The sequence below is a fragment of the Pinus tabuliformis genome, chromosome 6, assembly GCF_031772625.1.
Source record: "Pinus tabuliformis cultivar Carrire ecotype Pingquan chromosome 6, CPIR1, whole genome shotgun sequence".
Classification (NCBI taxonomy): Eukaryota; Viridiplantae; Streptophyta; class Pinopsida; order Pinales; family Pinaceae; genus Pinus; species Pinus tabuliformis.
The window spans coordinates 120,352,337-120,369,411 of record NC_142292.1 but is presented as its reverse complement, the minus strand read 5'-3'; the positions used below and the strand labels follow the sequence as shown (position 1 = coordinate 120,369,411).

Here is a 17,075-nt window from a genome sequence, read left to right as displayed (position 1 = left end):
AATAAGGTTCAGGTGCGTCCCTGCAGTAAAAGGACGCGGCGCGATAGTGTTTTGGGGTGCGTCCCTGCAGCAACAGGACGCAGAGCAGTTGAAGGAACAGTGCGTGGGCACGCAGCGCAGCAGAAGGGTCTCTGCTGGTGGACGCAGGAGAGCAGAAGGTGAACTGTGTCTCGACGCAGGCCACAGAAGGGAAAATTGCGTCTTTATCTTAAGATGTACTGTTGATTGAATTTCTCTGTTGATAAGGTGTTCTGGGTTAGTTCTGTTATTACTGATCTGATAACTGTAGTGGACTGTAACTGTTATGCACTTGATGATCATTTGATGCTTTATGAAAAGAAGTAGGGGGTTGTAGCTCCCTTCCAGGAGAAGACTGGAAAACGAGAGAGAGTTGTAGCTCTCTGCAGGTTGCAGCCTGCGTACTGGTAAAGGACTGCACCAGTACAAAATCATTGTAAAAGGAGTTTCTAATTTGAAAGAAGATAGAGACATATTGCAGCAGGTGGTTTTCACCCACATTGGGTTTCCACCTTACATCTTGTGTTCTTTGTGTGACTATCTGTTTTTCTTTGTTCATGCTCATTATTTTATGGTACTGACATGCAAAAATAATTCAAAGATCAAATAAGGAAGATTTATTAAAATTGTTAGATAATACTGATTCACCCCCCCTCTCAGTATTATTTCCAACAATTGGTATCAGAGCAGGTCCTTCAGAGAAGCTTGATCGCTTGAAGGTAGATTGTTCATCATGAGCAACTACGAGAGAGAAGCATCAATCAGGCCACCGGTTTTTGATGGGACAAACTTCAATTATTGGAAGGTAAGAGTTACTGCATATCTTCAATCTCTTGGTACAGAAGTTTGGGACATTGTAGAAACAGGCTATGCTTTTCCTTCAGCTACTCCTACAGATCCAGCTGAGAAAAAGAAGTATGAAACAAATGCAAAAGCAGTCAGTACTCTGTTAGGATGTATATCCCAAACGGAATTCATGAAGGTAATGCACTACAAATCCGCAAAAGAAATATGGGACAAAATTGTCACAAGCTATGAAGGAGATGAACAGGTAAAGCGTGCTAAACTTCAAACTCTCAGGATTCAGTATGAGACTCTCAAGATGTATAATGATGAAAGTGTGGCTAACTATTTTCTTCGGGTAGATGAGATTGTTAATTGTATGAAAAATTTGGGTGAAGAAATAAGAGAGGCTATAGTGGTTGAAAAGGTTCTAAGATCATTGTCTCCCAAGTTTGAATCTAAAGTATCTGCTATAGAAGAAAAGGAAAATCTACGAATTCTCACTATGTCTCAGCTACATGGAATTCTAACTGCTTATGAAATGAGAAAGGGAGGTCCATCAGACAGAAGAGAAGCTGCTTTCAAGGCATCAGGTAAAGAAGATTATTATGAAGCAAGCCACGTCCCAGAAGAAGAGGAAGAAGAATCAAATTTTGTCAGAAAACTTCAAAGAGGTTTTGGAAGGTTCAGAGGTAAGTTACCTTTTAAATGCTTTGCTTGTGGAAGAGTAGGTCATTATGCTGCAAAATGTCCTTATAAGGATAAAGGAAAGGAACCTGTTAGATGAAACAAGAAACAAAGTGCAAATAAGAAAAGCTACTACACCCATGAAGATAGTGATGGTCTATCGAACAGTGATGAAGATGAACGAGGTAATGAATATAAGTTGTTAATGGCATTTGAAGATGATGATTATATGGATGCTATAGATGTGGATAACCTTTATGATGAAATTACTAGACTCAAGAGATGTATAGAAGAAAAGAATGTGATCATTGATACTCTACAATTTCAAATTGATGAAAAGGAAAAACATCTTGAAAAACTAGAAGGAGAAATTGTTGGTCTTAGAAAAGAGATTGAGAAAACAAAAGCTATTAATCTTAAGTTTGTCAAAGGATCTGAAACTTTGGATAAGATTATCAATGTGCAGCGGTCTCCTCTAAACAAGACAGGTCTGGGCTACAATGGAGAAACCTCTCAAGCATCCACCTCAAAGAGTTATCTTGATGCAGCAAGAAGAAATGAGCAAAAGAACAATGAAGATCATCAGGTAAAGCAGGGACGAATTACAAACAGAAACTATCAGGGGCAATCCATCTTAAGGGTGAACCAGCCACAGGTAAAATCTTCTCAATTTGGTTCAAGAATAGATGAAAATAGAAATTACAATCAGTTGGCTGGTAGATTCGATAACTGCAGAAGTTTCTTCAATGGACAATGCTTTTCTTGTCATAACTTTGGTCACAAAGCAGCTCAATGTGTTGCATATAAAACAATCATGACTAGGGAAGCTCAAAAACAAAGAAGTATGACAGGGATTACAAAAAGGACCTATAACAACTTTTCGGTTCTTGAAAATGAAGTCGAATGTTCTATTTGCAATAACTTTGGTCATGAAGAATCTGAATGCAGGAGCAGGTTTCAGCAGAAAAAGGAACAAGCCTCAAGCACCAAAACATGGAGAATAAAGGAACCTCAAACAGAAAGATGTGGGATAGCATTTTATGCAGAGGGACAGGAAAATCTATGGTACATTGACGCTGGATGTTCAAAGCATATGACAGGTGATAAAGAAAAACTTGAATCTTATTCTGCTCTAGAAAAGGGAAAGAAAGTATCTTTTGGAAATGATACTCCTGCAACTATAAAAGGAAAAGGCATTGCTCAGTTAAAAGAAAAGGTCAAGGCTGGAAATGTTTTGTATGTTGATGGATTGAAGCATAATCTTCTAAGTGTCAGCCAGATGTGTGATCAAAGAACCGAGGTTATATTCAGATCGAATGGATGTCTTGTTCGTGATCTTGATACAGGTAAAACAGTGCTCAAAGGCAAAAGAACTCCAAATAATCTGTACATATTTGAAGAAGGACAACAACAATGCTATCTGAGCAAGGATGAAGAGCACTGGTTATGGCATCGAAGGTTGGGACATCTAAGCTTCTCACAAATAAGGAAAGCATGCAAATATCAGGCAGTTCGCGATCTTCCAGATATCAAAATTCCTGACAACACCATATGCAAATCATGTCAGTTTGGAAAACAAACCAGAACTAACTTTCCAGAGAAAGAAGGATCAGCTAGCATGCCTCTTGAGCTAGTACATACAGATACATGCGGTCCCTTCAGAAAAAGAACACCTCGAGGAGAAGAATACTTGATATTATTCATTGACGATTTCTCCAGGTTTGTCTGGTTAGGACTTATGAAGCACAAAGATGAAGCATTCGAAAAATTCAAATCCTTCAAAGCCTTGGTGGAAAATGAATCAGGTCACAAAATTAAGTGCCTCAGATCCGACAGAGGTGGGGAATTTACTTCAAATAAATTTTTCGATTTCTGTGAAGAACATGGGATAAGAAGAGAATTCTCTACAGCAAGAACTCCCCAGCAAAATGGAGTTGTGGAAAGAATGAACAGAACAATCCAACAAATGGCTCGTGCTATGCTTGATGAATCAGGAACTCCCGCTACTTTCTGGGGTGAAGCTGCACATGCTGCGGTTGTTATTCTCAACAAAACGAATGTCCGGGTGAACAGCACTCAAACTCCTCATGAGCTTTGGAATGGTAGGACTCCTTCGGTAAAGCACTTCAAAATCTTTGGGAGCAAATGCTATATCAAGAATACTGATGAGCAGCTTGGCAAACTTGAACCTAGAGCAGATGAAGGCATTCTTCTTGGTTATTCTCCATATAGCAAAGCATACAAATGCTACAATAAAAGACTTGGCAGAATTGTTGACAGCATTGATGTAGTAGTTGATGAGAAGGGATACATTCCTAGGCAAGTACATCGTGAAGACATCGAAGAAGATGAAGGCTACCCTCAAAGACAGAATGATGAAGAAGAAGAATCTCAAGAAGAACCTCAAGAAGAACCAGAGGAGCAAACAAGAATAGAAGAAAAAACTCCATCCAGATATGTTCAGAAGAACCATCCAGAATCTCAGATTATGGGACAGAAAGAAGCAGGTGTACAAACTCGAAGAACAGTTGCAGAAGCTTCAAGCTATTTAGCATTACTCTCCTCAACTGAACCACAAAATGTGAAAGAGGCATGCAAAGATGAATGTTGGGTGAAAGCAATGGATGAAGAACTTGAGAAGATCGAAAAGAACAACACTTGGGAGCTGGTTCCTAGACCAAAAGATAAGAATGTTATCGGCACAAAATGGGTCTTCAAAAACAAATTGAATGAAAATGGAGAAGTAATTAGAAACAAAGCCAGACTTGTTTGTAAAGGGTATGCGCAGCAAGAAGGAATAGACTTTGAAGAAACCTTTGCTCCTGTTGCAAGACTTGAGGCCATCCGAATGTTTCTTGCTCTCTCAAGTTTTCAAAACTTCAAAGTATTTCAAATGGACGTGAAATCAGCCTTTCTGAATGGAGACTTGGAAGAAGAAGTATACATTGAACAGCCAGATGGGTTCATTCTTGGAAATGATCCAAACCTTGTATGCAGATTGAAAAAGGCCCTCTATGGTCTCAAACAAGCTCCAAGGGCTTGGTACTACCGCTTGGACAAATATCTTCATCAACAAGGTTTTTCAAAAGGTTCAGCAGATAGCAATCTTTATATAAAAGTTGAAAATGACAAATTGCTAATACTTGTTGTGTATGTAGATGACATTATTTTTGGCAGCAATGAAGAAGCTATGAGTCAAAGCTTTGCCTCGGTCATGCAGAAAGAATTTGAAATGTCCTTACTAGGAGAACTGACATATTTCCTTGGTTTGCAAATCCAACAAAAGGAAGGAGGAATCTTTTTATCTCAAACAGATTTTGAAGAAATATGGCATGGAAGATGCAAAACCAGTATGTACACCCATGGTCACAGGATGTAGTCTCAGTGCAAATGATGAATCTGCAGCAGTACATCAACCAACCTACAGATCTATGATTGGAAGTTTACTTTATTTGACAGGTACCCGACCGGACATCATGCATGCAGTTGGAATAGTTGGAAGATTTCAGGCAAATCCGAAGGAGACTCATCTTCAGGCAGTGAAGAGAATTTTCAAATATCTTCAAGGGACTCAAAATTATGGCTTATGGTATCCTAGAGATATAGATCTTACACTTCATGCTTATACAGATGCAGATTGGGCCGGAAGCGTGGATGACAGGAAAATCACAAGTGGTGGTGCATTCTTTATGGGTTCCAGACTGGTATCTTGGTTCAGCAAGAAACAAAGTTCGATTGCCTTGTCTACAGCTGAAGCGGAATATGTTGCTGCTGCATCTTGTTGCACCCAACTCCTTTGGATGATGCAGACTTTGCAGGATTTTCAAATCACTTGTACACCACCTATCCCCATCTTATGTGATAACACAAGTGCAATCAGCATCTCAAAGAATCCAGTTATGCATTCAAAAACCAAGCACATACCAATCAAGTATCATTTTCTCCGGGAACAAGTGCTTGAACAGAAGGTCAAGTTGGAGTATGTTCCTTCTAAGGAACAAGTTGCTGATATTCTCACCAAACCATTGCCCAGGGACACTTTTGAATACCTCAGGCAAAAGCTGGGGGTTGTTGATGCATCATCTTATTGTTGAATCTTTTCTGATTGATGGTACAGGTTCAGGGGGAGCATACAATGCATTGTTGGCATTATGGAGGATGGTCAGAAGGAGATCTTGGAAATAGCTGCAATATGTCTCTATCTCTTTCATGGAGGATTATGGTTCTTTGTTGCAGATCTGGTTCAGGGGGAGCATGATCTTAGGGGGAGCATACCCTTTGCCCTTGATGTCAAAGGGGGAGAATGAAGCAAAGTTTGTGAGGTTGCCATCAAGTCCAAAGGGGGATATTGTTGGCATTATGTTTCAGGAATGGCTATATATGTTACAGATGTTGTACTTGATGGCAACTCCCATGGCAAGGCTCTCTCTTTATTGAAAATAAAGAAGGACGCAGGAAATCAGTTCAGAAGATGCGTACCCGCAGGTACACCATGCATAAGCCGCGTCCAGAGACGCAGGCCAGCCGTTCAGGAGGTGCGTCCACCCAGTGCACACATTTTAAGGCAGAGAAAAGCACACGTGGGGGTTTCTTGTGTTTTACTCTTGGTATCTAGCCGACGGTATTGTGTTATTATGGTGTCGGCTCGTGGTATTGTTCCATGATTTGAGGAGGAGCTTGCCTATATAAAGCAAAGGAGATCATTTGGTTTGTGTATGTCTTTGGTCGAATATCTTATGAGGGCTAGATCTGGTCTAGATCAAAAGAAGGCGAATCTGTGAAGGACTGAGATCTCTTTGGCGCATGATCAGATCTATAGATCTGACTGTTTGGGTTACTCTTAAAGTCTTGAAATCATTCATACCCGAAGGTACGCAGGTACAGTGAAAGGAAAGTGCGTCGGGACGCAGTACAGTAGGAGGAGACCTGCGTGGGGACGCAGGGCAGAGTGAGATTCAGGTGCGTCCGTGACGCAGTGCAGTAACAGGCGAACTGCGTGGGGACGCAGAGCAGAATAAGGTTCAGGTGCGTCCCTGCAGTAAAAGGACGCGGCGCGATAGTGTTTTGGGGTGCGTCCCTGCAGCAACAGGACGCAGAGCAGTTGAAGGAACAGTGCGTGGGCACGCAGCGCAACAGAAGGGTCTCTGCTGGTGGACGCAGGAGAGCAGAAGGTGAACTGTGTCTCGACGCAGGCCACAGAAGGGAAAATTGCGTCTTTATCTTAAGATGTACTGTTGATTGAATTTCTCTGTTGATAAGGTGTTCTGGGTTAGTTCTGTTATTACTGATCTGATAACTGTAGTGGACTGTAAGTGTTATGTACTTGATGATCATTTGATGCTTTATGAAAAGAAGTAGGGGGTTGTAGCTCCCTTCCAGGAGAAGACTGGAAAACGAGAGAGAGTTGTAGCTCTCTGCAGGTTGCAGCCTGCGTACTGGTAAAGGACTGCACCAGTACAAAATCATTGTAAAAGGAGTTTCTAATTTGAAAGAAGATAGAGACATATTGCAGCAGGTGGTTTTCACCCACATTGGGTTTCCACCTTACATCTTGTGTTCTTTTGTGTGACTATCTGTTTTTCTTTGTTCATGCTCATTATTTTATGGTACTGACATGCAAAAATAATTCAAAGATCAAATAAGGAAGATTTATTAAAATTGTTAGATAATACTGATTCACCCCCCCTCTCAGTATTATTTCCAACAGTGAGATGCATCATCAGAATTATATGACTGGTTACATATGGTTATATGTTGATTACATGTTGATTATATGTCGCTTGACTACATCCTTGTATGACAGGTGCATTCTTGAAGGTTTTGATTACATGTATCAGTCTTGTAGGTTGATTACAAGAATTAGTCGCTTATGATCGACTACATGTGTTCATAAGTATGTGTAGTTGATTAGGCACTGCTTATACATGTTGATAGTTGCATGTGGCAATGCGTATAATGGAGTAATGGTCGTTGTCATGAATGAGGTCATAAAATGCATTGTTGATATGGCCTTGCATTGGTGACTAGACCCTAGCTAGAATGATGTTTATGCATTGATACACTTATTTGATATATCTCTATATGTTGTTATATGTATCACATTGATTTGATGATCTTGCAGACAAGGTATCCTCCCCGAATTATGCTAAGGTACGTTGGTTTATTGTGATTTGGTTTAGCTGACATAGTATGCCTTGCAGGAAAGAGATCAAATGGCTAGCAAGGTGGTAGACTACATAGAATCTCCCTATGCATCATATGGGTAGCATGGTGTGGGGCACTCTTCTAACTTAACAGACACATTGAGAACCCTGAAGGAAGAAATAAGGAGTTGCAAAGCAGACAATGACAAAATCATGCATGCACAAGAGAAACAAGCAGAGGTGAATGTGATACTACTTCAGAGTTTGTCAAATTTGTAGTGACAGGGACCAATTCGGATCAGCCATGGAAATAAGGACATAACTAATGGGGCATATGGTAGTAAGTATCCTAGTAGACACAGGTCAGATATATCTAACATGATCAGAGATGGCAGGTTGTTAGACACTCCAGATAGGACAGGTGATCGACACAAGTACTATTATAGTTCTAGTTCTGACAGGCATCATGATCGCCATCGTTATCATCCTTATAGGAGGAGTGATAAGGGATAATTTCCATATGAGTTTAAGAAGGCGAAGCCACCTATCTTTGATGGAGATATGAACAAATCGCAGGATGTACAGGCATGGTTGCTTGGTATGAAGAATTCTTCTGGTTGCATGATTATTCAGAAAACATGAAAGCAAAGATAGCCACTTTCAGTCTCAAAGGTAAAGCGGATATTTGGTGGGAAGATGTGAAGAATGTCAAAGGTATACATGAGGAATATTTGACTTGGCATGCATTTGAAAGGCTCTTCAAGAAGAAGTACTTGTCTGAGAGGTACTATGATGATAGAGTTAAGGAGTTTTATGAGTTGCAGATGGGTTCTATGACAGATGATGAGTATACTAGCAGATTTTTGGAGTTGTTGAGATATGTGCCTTACCTCAAGGAGGAGAAGGCCAAGGTTCAGAGATTCATCAGTGGACTTCCAGTTGCATACGGAGACTGAATTGAGTTCGATGATCCTAGATCGTTAGAGAAGGCCATCCGAAAGTTGAAGCATTGTTATGAGCAGTCGAAGTGCAAAGTTGAGCCTGAGCATGACTTGAAAAGAAATGAGAAAGCTAAAGGAAAATGGCCACCAAATAGATAAATACCTCAAGATGCAAGTGAGAAATAAAATGTAGTTTTTTACAAGAGATTCAATACAACTGAGAGAGGACGTGGAGAGCAGCAAGCTAGAGGCGATGGTAGGGAACCATTGCAGTGTTGGTGACCCAAACTTAAACATGAATGAAACAAATTACAAATATAATCATAAATACAAGGATGCAGCAGAAAAACACTTCATTTCATTAATAGAAAAATATTGAACTATGCTTACAAACAAAATGGAAATAAGATAGCTCAAGGCGATGGTAGCTTATCTCTGAGAAGAGATGTGGTGGATACATGCCAACTGAACTATGTTACAATGAGGCTCAAGGGCCTATTTATTATTGAAAAACATGAGAAATCCCTAAACAACCAAAACCCTAACCCCAGGAGATGTAACACCAAGAGTTTGTAGGCCCCCATTGGGGTTAGTTGGGCAGTCAACTTCCCGGGTCGTAACTTGGTCATATTATCTTTGTTTGGTGTGTACGATACCTTGTTATAAAGGTCTCTCCCAGTACTACAGGTTTCATGGCAAGCCCTTTCCTATGGCCATGGGCTTGTAGCAGACCTCAAAAAAATGTCGTTTAGGGGGTCGAAACTGCTCAAAAAGTTCACGACCCGAAAAAACTACTAAAAATAGTAAATGCTGAAATAAACAAGGAAACATATGAAACTGAGTGGAGGGTCTAGGTGGAATAGGCAGGTGGCCACCAATATCCACCTGGATCATTCCTCCCCCCTTAGGAAGCAATGTTCCCCATTGTGTGCAGAGCCTCCATGAGGTGAGGAAATTTCTGTTGAATCTAGTCCCTGGTGAACCACTTGCCCTGGTGAAGGAGTTGGCCTGCTTTGACAACTCGATATAGTTGTATCCTTTGTTGGCGAGTGTTCTTGATCTGTGTGTCCATGATCTAATCAGTTGTGGCCTATTCCATGCAGTTCGAGTTGAGCTCTGTTGGTGTGAGTTATTCTGCAATGTCAAATGTGTCCAACAATGGTGGAAAGTATGGCCAAAGGCGGTCTACATTGCGCATTGGATGCAGACCAAGGAACGGTGGGATGTTAAACTCAAAGGCATTGTCACCAATCACCTTGGTGATGGTGTATGGTCCATATCAGAGCGGGCGAAGCTTGCGGTGGGGTCCAGCAAGGCGCTCCTTCTGTAAATAAGTCAAACTCTGTCGCCCACTTGGAACTTGTGTGGCACTCGATGTTGATCATGGTGCTGCTTGTACTTAGCATTGGATCTATACAATATATCATGTACATGCTGGAGGATGTGTTGAATGCACCCAATGAAGTTGTTAGCCCTTTGGATTCAGACTGGACTTGAGTCAAATCCGCCTGAGTGGCTGCAAATGGTATGGCCACATCAACTAGACATAATGGCTAAAATCCAAACCCTACTTGAAAGGGGTTGTCGCTTATTGAGTTGTGGAGATATTTGTTGTTGATGTGTTGAACATAAGGGAGACTTTCATCCCACGTGCGTGGATGCTTCAAGTTGTACATGCATAGAATGTGTATGATAATCTTGTTGACAACCTTTGTTTGGCCATCAGTTTGGGAATAGAAAGTTGTGGACTTAATAAGTTTTGTATCCAGCATCAACCAAAGACTGGACCAAAATGCACTCAAGAATTTGTTGTCTTGATATGAAACAATGGACTGTGGGATCCCAAAGTGTACCCACACTCGCTCAAAGAAGAGATTAACAGTGGCCTCTGTTGTTATACTCTTCTTGTGGGCTGCCATGTTGGCCATCTTGGAGAATCTGTTGATGACCACGAAAACGTAATCATTGCCTTGCTTAGTAGAAGGAAGGCCTGACATGTAATCCATGGAGATAGATTCCCAAGGCCGACTAGGAGTAGGTAAAGGAGTATACAAGCCTTGCTTCTTGATGGTTGGTTTGGCAATGGCGTGGCGGTGCAGGATCTAATGTACTTCCCAACATCCTGACGAAGTTTCGACCAATAAAAATACTTCTGCAATACCGTAATTGTTTTCTCTACTCTGAAATGTCCAACGACCCAACTATAGTGTGCCTCCCAAATCATCTTGGCACGCTCACTTGAAGGAACACAGATGTGTCTTAGGTGGCATAATAGTGCATCCTGAAGGTGAAAATTTGGAACTTGCTTCCTTTCTAGGACTATCTGATATGTGTTGTCGAATTCTGTATTTCTCTTGAAAAGATGCAGCCACCCCAAAGTCTCATGCCCACAAGAGTCGATCATAATGATTGGCGCCATGACTAGTGGTCGGCTGAGGCAATTAATGACATAATTGGTGTTGCCCTTATTATACTTAATATCCAAATGCAATTGTTGCAGGTAGGTGGACCATTTCTAATGGCAATCATTCTGCAACTTCCCTTGTGTTTGTATGAACTGTAGGGGTCGGTGGTCTATGTAGATGACCATTTCCTTCCCCATAATGTAATGCTTCCATTGATGGCATGCCTACACAATGGAATACATTTCTTTGTCCTAAGTGGGATACTTTCAAACTGTCTCTGAAAGTGTCTCACTGTGGTAAGCCATTGGATGCCCATGTTGAATAAGAATCGCACCAATAGCATAGTCGGAGGCATCTGTCTCAATCTCAAATGCTTGTTGCAGGTCTAGTAATGTGATAATTGGTGCAGAGCAGAGGTGATGCTTCACAAGGCCATTGAGTGTGCGGACAATAGCGAGGAAAAGAGGACTTTGCAGGGGAAGAAGAAGCCTACATCAGTGAGAATGGTTACCGCTATGCAAGTTAAGCGTAGTTGCAGCAAAGGTTGTTTGATGTTTGCAATACACATTTCTAGTGACAAGGGTAAGAAGGTTGAGGATGTTGGTGTATTGAGCAAGTACCCAGTTTTGCAATAGTTTCATGATGTATTTCTCAAGGAAATCACAAAGTTTCCAACTCATAGGGAAGTAGAAATTTCTATTGAGATGGTGCCAGGGGTAGCTCCAACATCAAAAGCACCTCACAGGATGAGCACACCTGTGTTGGTTGAGTTAAAGTTGCATCTTAAGGAAATGTCGGACAAGGGTTACATTAGGCCAAGTGTATCGCCTTGGGGTGCGCCAGTGTTGTTCATAAAGAAGAAAGATGGTACTCTTAGATTATGCATTGATTACAGGTAGCTGAACAAAGTAACGATCAAGAACAGATACCCTTTGCCGAGGATAGATTATTTGTTTAATCAGTTGAAGGGAGAAGCAATGTTCTCTAAGATCAGCTTGAGATCGAGATACCATCAAGTACGCATCAAGGAAGAGGATATCTTCGAGATTTTGTTTAGGATCAAGTATGGGCATTATGAGTTTGTTGTTGTTCCTTTCAGTTTGAATAATACTCCAACTACATTTATGTGTTTGATTAATAGTGTGTTGCATCGCTATCTAGACAAGTTTGTTATTGTATTCATTGATGACATACTGGTATATTCTAAAAATGAGGAAGAACATGCCAAGCATTTAGCAGTAGTGTTGAGATTGTTAAGAGAACATCAGTTGTATGCTAAGCTTAGCAAATGCAACTTCTTTCAGACTAAGGTACATTTACATGGGACATGTTGTCTCCAAGGAAGGCATAGCAGTGGATCGAGAAAAGATAAGGGCCATCATGGAATGGGAAGCTCCTAAGAACGTGGATGATTGAGATCATTTATGGGATTAGCAGGTTACTATAAGAGGTTCATCAGTAACTTCTCCTGCATCGTGTATCCTCTCACATCATTGCAACGGAAAGGTAATAAGTTCGAATGGATAGAAGAATGTGAGGCTAGTTCTGAGTAGCTTAAGGAGTTGTCGACACATGCACCAGTGCTAAAGATTGTGGATCCAAATAAGGAGTTTGTAGGGTGTAAAGATGCTTGCAAGAGAGGAATTGGTGGAGTTCTCATGCAAGAAGGACAAGTAGTGTGCTATGAATCACAAAAACTGAATGAGCACGAGCAGAACTATCTGACGCATGATCTTGAGCTAGTAGTGATTATACATGCACTGAACATGTGGAAGCACTGTCTTCTTGTTAGCGCTCGAATCTGCCTTAGGCTGAAGAAGGCAAAACTCGAGGCAACATCAAACCAAGCTCAGCCTCGTAGCTAGCCCTACGAGGACAGGAGAGGGCTCTCTCCAGTCAATCTCAATAAAATGATAAATAGAGTCCGAGATGACTTACAATGGGAACTGATTTTAGGCTAGTAAATAGATAAGAGAGGGTATTTTCATAAATGACTAAGTTGTTGGGCTGTATGGGACAAGGACAGCATGAGCAGAGATTTAATCAAAGGCACAGGATATTTCATAAGGCGAGATAAGCATGAGGTTTTAGCAATCGAATTGAGTTTAAATGGGATGAAAAGACTGTTTAAGAAAGCTGAAAAGGGCATTAATGTATGAATCCTTTCTAGGCAGAAGAAAATACATAAAATCTGAACACTTCCTCAAGGCAGAGCAATGACTGAATTCTACCTTTCTCACTTGAAAGTATTCAGCTGGAAACGATTAGGAATGGACTACAAAACAACACATGATACATATGAAACAAAGAGAAAAACACATGCCAAAACTCATACTGCAAGAATCTTATAAATTAGAGCTGCACCATTGAATTATTTCTCTGTCAAAACTGTACAGTGGTAATGCTGGATTTTTTCCTACCACGCTTTTTCTCAGAAACTCAGAACTCTCTCTTTTACAAATGATCTTTCATACAATAAATAATCTCTGCCATTAGGAAATGGATCGACCCAAAGTGGGGATTGTTTAATCATTATTGACAGAAATGAACAGCCAACAATCAGTAACTGAAGCAGCGTTACATTTTGATTTCTCCGATGACCAATTAAAATGAAAAAACTGCAGCGTGGGTTCCATGAAATCATGGCTGGAGACAGACTAGACCATCTGTTTCTATTCCTCTGACAGGTGTCTTTGTTTTATTTATTTTTGAAGCCCTGATCCATTTGATGAACGGATGAACTCTCTGCACAAAGAAACCACCAGTAAGCATAAATGCCATCATGGTAATAGAAGCCAGAGTTGTTGCCTTCTTGAGATCCATAAAGGCAGCACCGATGGCCAGTCCAAGACCCTGAGAAGCAACAATGCTGAGGAATGTCGTAAGCATGGTGAGAAAAAAGGCTGCAACAGTCATGCGAAGGTGCACCATGAAGTAAACAATAATCAAAAATCCAATGGGGAGGAAGAGATCTAGGGGCAGATCACTTAAGATGCGAGCCATGAAATAAGCACTCAATCTGTACATATCAGCAGCTCGCTCCTTAGCCAGCATTGCTCGTTCTTGAGGGAAAGTAAAAATTGCTGTAAAGACCGGGAAGAATCCCCAAAAAACAGCAATAAAAAATACCAACCCTATCTGATCTTGAAGTCCTTTGGCAGTATCTATCTTTGATTGCCACCAGAGCAAACCGAGAATAAGAGCTTTTAAGATGACCTGTGCAATTCTCAAAAAACTCAAGTATTCGTGGCGCCTTTCCTTCAGACCACGGACAAACAAAATCGAGAACTGATCCCACCATGTTGCACTCCATTCACGTTTTGCAGATACAGATGATTTCAAATCCTCGGTTACTTCATTCAGTGCCATCAGTTTTGCCTTTTCTATAGGTGCAACGTTGGTCTCATAGGCTTCTACCAGATACTCAAGCACATCATGAGAAGATAGACTCCCTGGAAACTGATCACCATGACTATCCCCGCCCTCTGCATGAGATGTATTCACCAATTCTGCAGGAACTGAGATATCATGAATGTTGCCATTTGCCAGATCAAGCAAGAAGTCAGCTGGATTCATGGCTAGAAAGGGGGAGAAACCGACGGATGCAAAATGCTCCATGGCATCTGATGCTTTTCCGAAGTAGACAGAATGCCCTTTTCCCAGAAGTATCAGCTTATCAAATTTATGGAACAGCCTACTCGAAGGCTGATGAATTGTGCTCACAACTGTTCGGCCCGCCCGGGCTATATCATGCAACATCTGAACAATTCGTAGTGCTGTGGTGGAATCCAGACCAGAAGTAGGTTCATCTAGAAATAATAAAGAAGGATCAATCAGAATTTCACATCCAATACAAACTCTCTTTCTTTCACCTCCAGAAATGCCCCTAACAAAGCTTCCTCCTATTATCGTATCCTGGCCTCTTTCAAGGCCTAGTTCATGAATCACTTCCTGAGCTCGTTGTTCCCTCTGATGCTTTGATAATGTCCTGGGAAGTCTCAAAAGAGCAGTGTATGTCAGAGTCTCCCGAACTGTGAGATGGGGGAACAAAACATCGTCCTGCGTGACAAATCCAATCCTGCGTTTCAAGGCCTTTGAGTAAGGCTGGTCATTGTAGGTGATGCTACCGGAGACATTCTGTTGGATTCTTCCAGCTAACAGATTAATAAGCGTAGTTTTTCCACTCCCTGAAGGACCCATCATAGCCAGCATTTCTCCAGGGGCTATGGAACCACTGACACCATGTAGGATATCTTTCTCAAAGAATATCGGTTCAGTCCAGGAGCTCCTCAATATGCTAGTGGGTTTCCCTTGCAAAATTACTTTGTATTGGACTTCGAGGAACTTCAGACAAATTGGAAAAGGAGGATCTCTGTGTGGTAATTCAGTTTCTAGATTTATTTCAATGTCCTTGGACTCAGTTTCTTTCTTCTTTAGGGCCATGCTTGCATGCAACCTTGCTTCTTGCAAGTCATTGATGAGTCCCAAGTCTCCAGCTGGAGCCACAACCGGTCCTGCTATTGAAAATGAAAGGCCATGACTAGTAGCACTTGAAGCTCTGCTCAAAGCCACTTCTTCAATAAAAGCATTTGTCAGTTCATCTTCTATCCGCAGTTGACCACTTTTCCACTTGGGTATGTGTCCACTGACTCTGGGCGATTGCATCTTCTGAGCTAAGGGAGGCTTTCTTGCACCTGGAGTAGTGGCAATGGTAGCATTGTCAATGTTGTCTGAGGTAATTCTACCTAGGCTGGCTAGACTGGATTTTCTCGTTATCAAAACCTCTTTAGTGGTTTGATCCACCAACAGCTCCGAGGTAGATCTTGCAATCGCTTTTCTTTTGGCTGGAGCTAGTACTTCCTTGGCAACTTCTTCCATTTGGTCTGAAATTGTTCTTACGATGCTGCTAGACTTCCCTTTTGGTGTTTCTTCCATTTTTCAAAGCGTTAGATGTAGGCTGAGAAATTCTTTCAATGCTTGCACCTATTTCTCTCTTTAACGGAACAATTTTCTTTGCAGTCAGTAGTCGCACCTTTTTCACAAGCAACTGATGATGAAGTATTTGTCTCTGAATCATGAATTGAATTTAACAATGGATCGGTTTCAGGCATTAGACTTGTAGACTTCCAGGAACTGTTACTCATGGTTTTCCTTTGAGCTTGTGAGGCCTCAAAATCTAGGCAGCGCCTGCGTATGCCACGTTGTGATTGATTGCCAAGCTTGCATCCAAAAGAGGTCTGTTGTTCCACTTTTTCAAGAGATGTTGACTGGGGTATGTAGCGACTTTGGTCCTGAGATTATTATCATTATGGAGGAGACGGAGGAGACAGAGCATCTGCAGAGATAGAGCATTGAGACATAGATGCCGAGACAACATTTGCGTGGATTTCAGGCTACCAAGACAGAGTGTTGAAATCAGGCTTTGCATGACACTGTTATACCCATCGAAAGTCATAGGATCCTTCTTCCATCAAAGCATGGGAGATTTATTTATCTATTGTGCCATCGAAGCTTCAGAACTGCGTCTGAATTCTCTTGCTTTGACTCTGAGTTCACACGCCAATTTAGGATCAGCATTTATCAATATACCAGCAGACAGCTATTACTTAAACCAACATAGAGCTAGAAACGCTGAGTGATTTGCATTTTTGCAGAGAAAAGATAAAAAATTTGATTGTCTACCCTGTGCGTCGCGCAGCATACCCAGTGCGTCGCGCCTGGTGAGTGCGCCGCGCCAGTGTATATTTGCACTGTGTAAAAGCGCCCAGTGCGCCGCGCTCCTCCAGTGCGTCGCGCCACCTGTTGTGTGCGCCGCACGCCATCTTCACACAGTCACGGCTTTAATATCACAGCTTTGTTCTTCCAATCTTCACACTCGACTTCTCTCTTAAGCTTTTGATATCTCATTGAGTGCAAATGAAATTTAAAAGTGGACAATATCTCATTGAACCATGAATTTTGATTTTTGCTTTGTAATAACCCACTTTGTTCAGTATGTAGAACTTTGGCATTTTGACAAACTCTGTCTTTCATTTTCTTCTCTGACCTTCTTTAGCTGAAATGATGGTTCTTCTGTGGATTGTTTTGCAGAGATAGGA

General features: G+C 41.4%; 1 pseudogene across 1 annotated transcript; it reads right to left on the bottom strand.

Moving 5' to 3' along the window:
* Window positions 1-13,617: 13,617 nt before the first annotated feature.
* Window positions 13,618-15,916, bottom strand: LOC149257635 (ABC transporter G family member 22 pseudogene; annotated as a pseudogene). Its single transcript, XR_016248415.1, has 2 exons — window positions 14,111-15,916; window positions 13,618-13,996 (listed from the first exon to the last, which is right to left on the bottom strand). The product of XR_016248415.1 is annotated as an ABC transporter G family member 22 pseudogene (transcript).
* Between the last annotated feature and the right edge of the window lie 1,159 nt (window positions 15,917-17,075).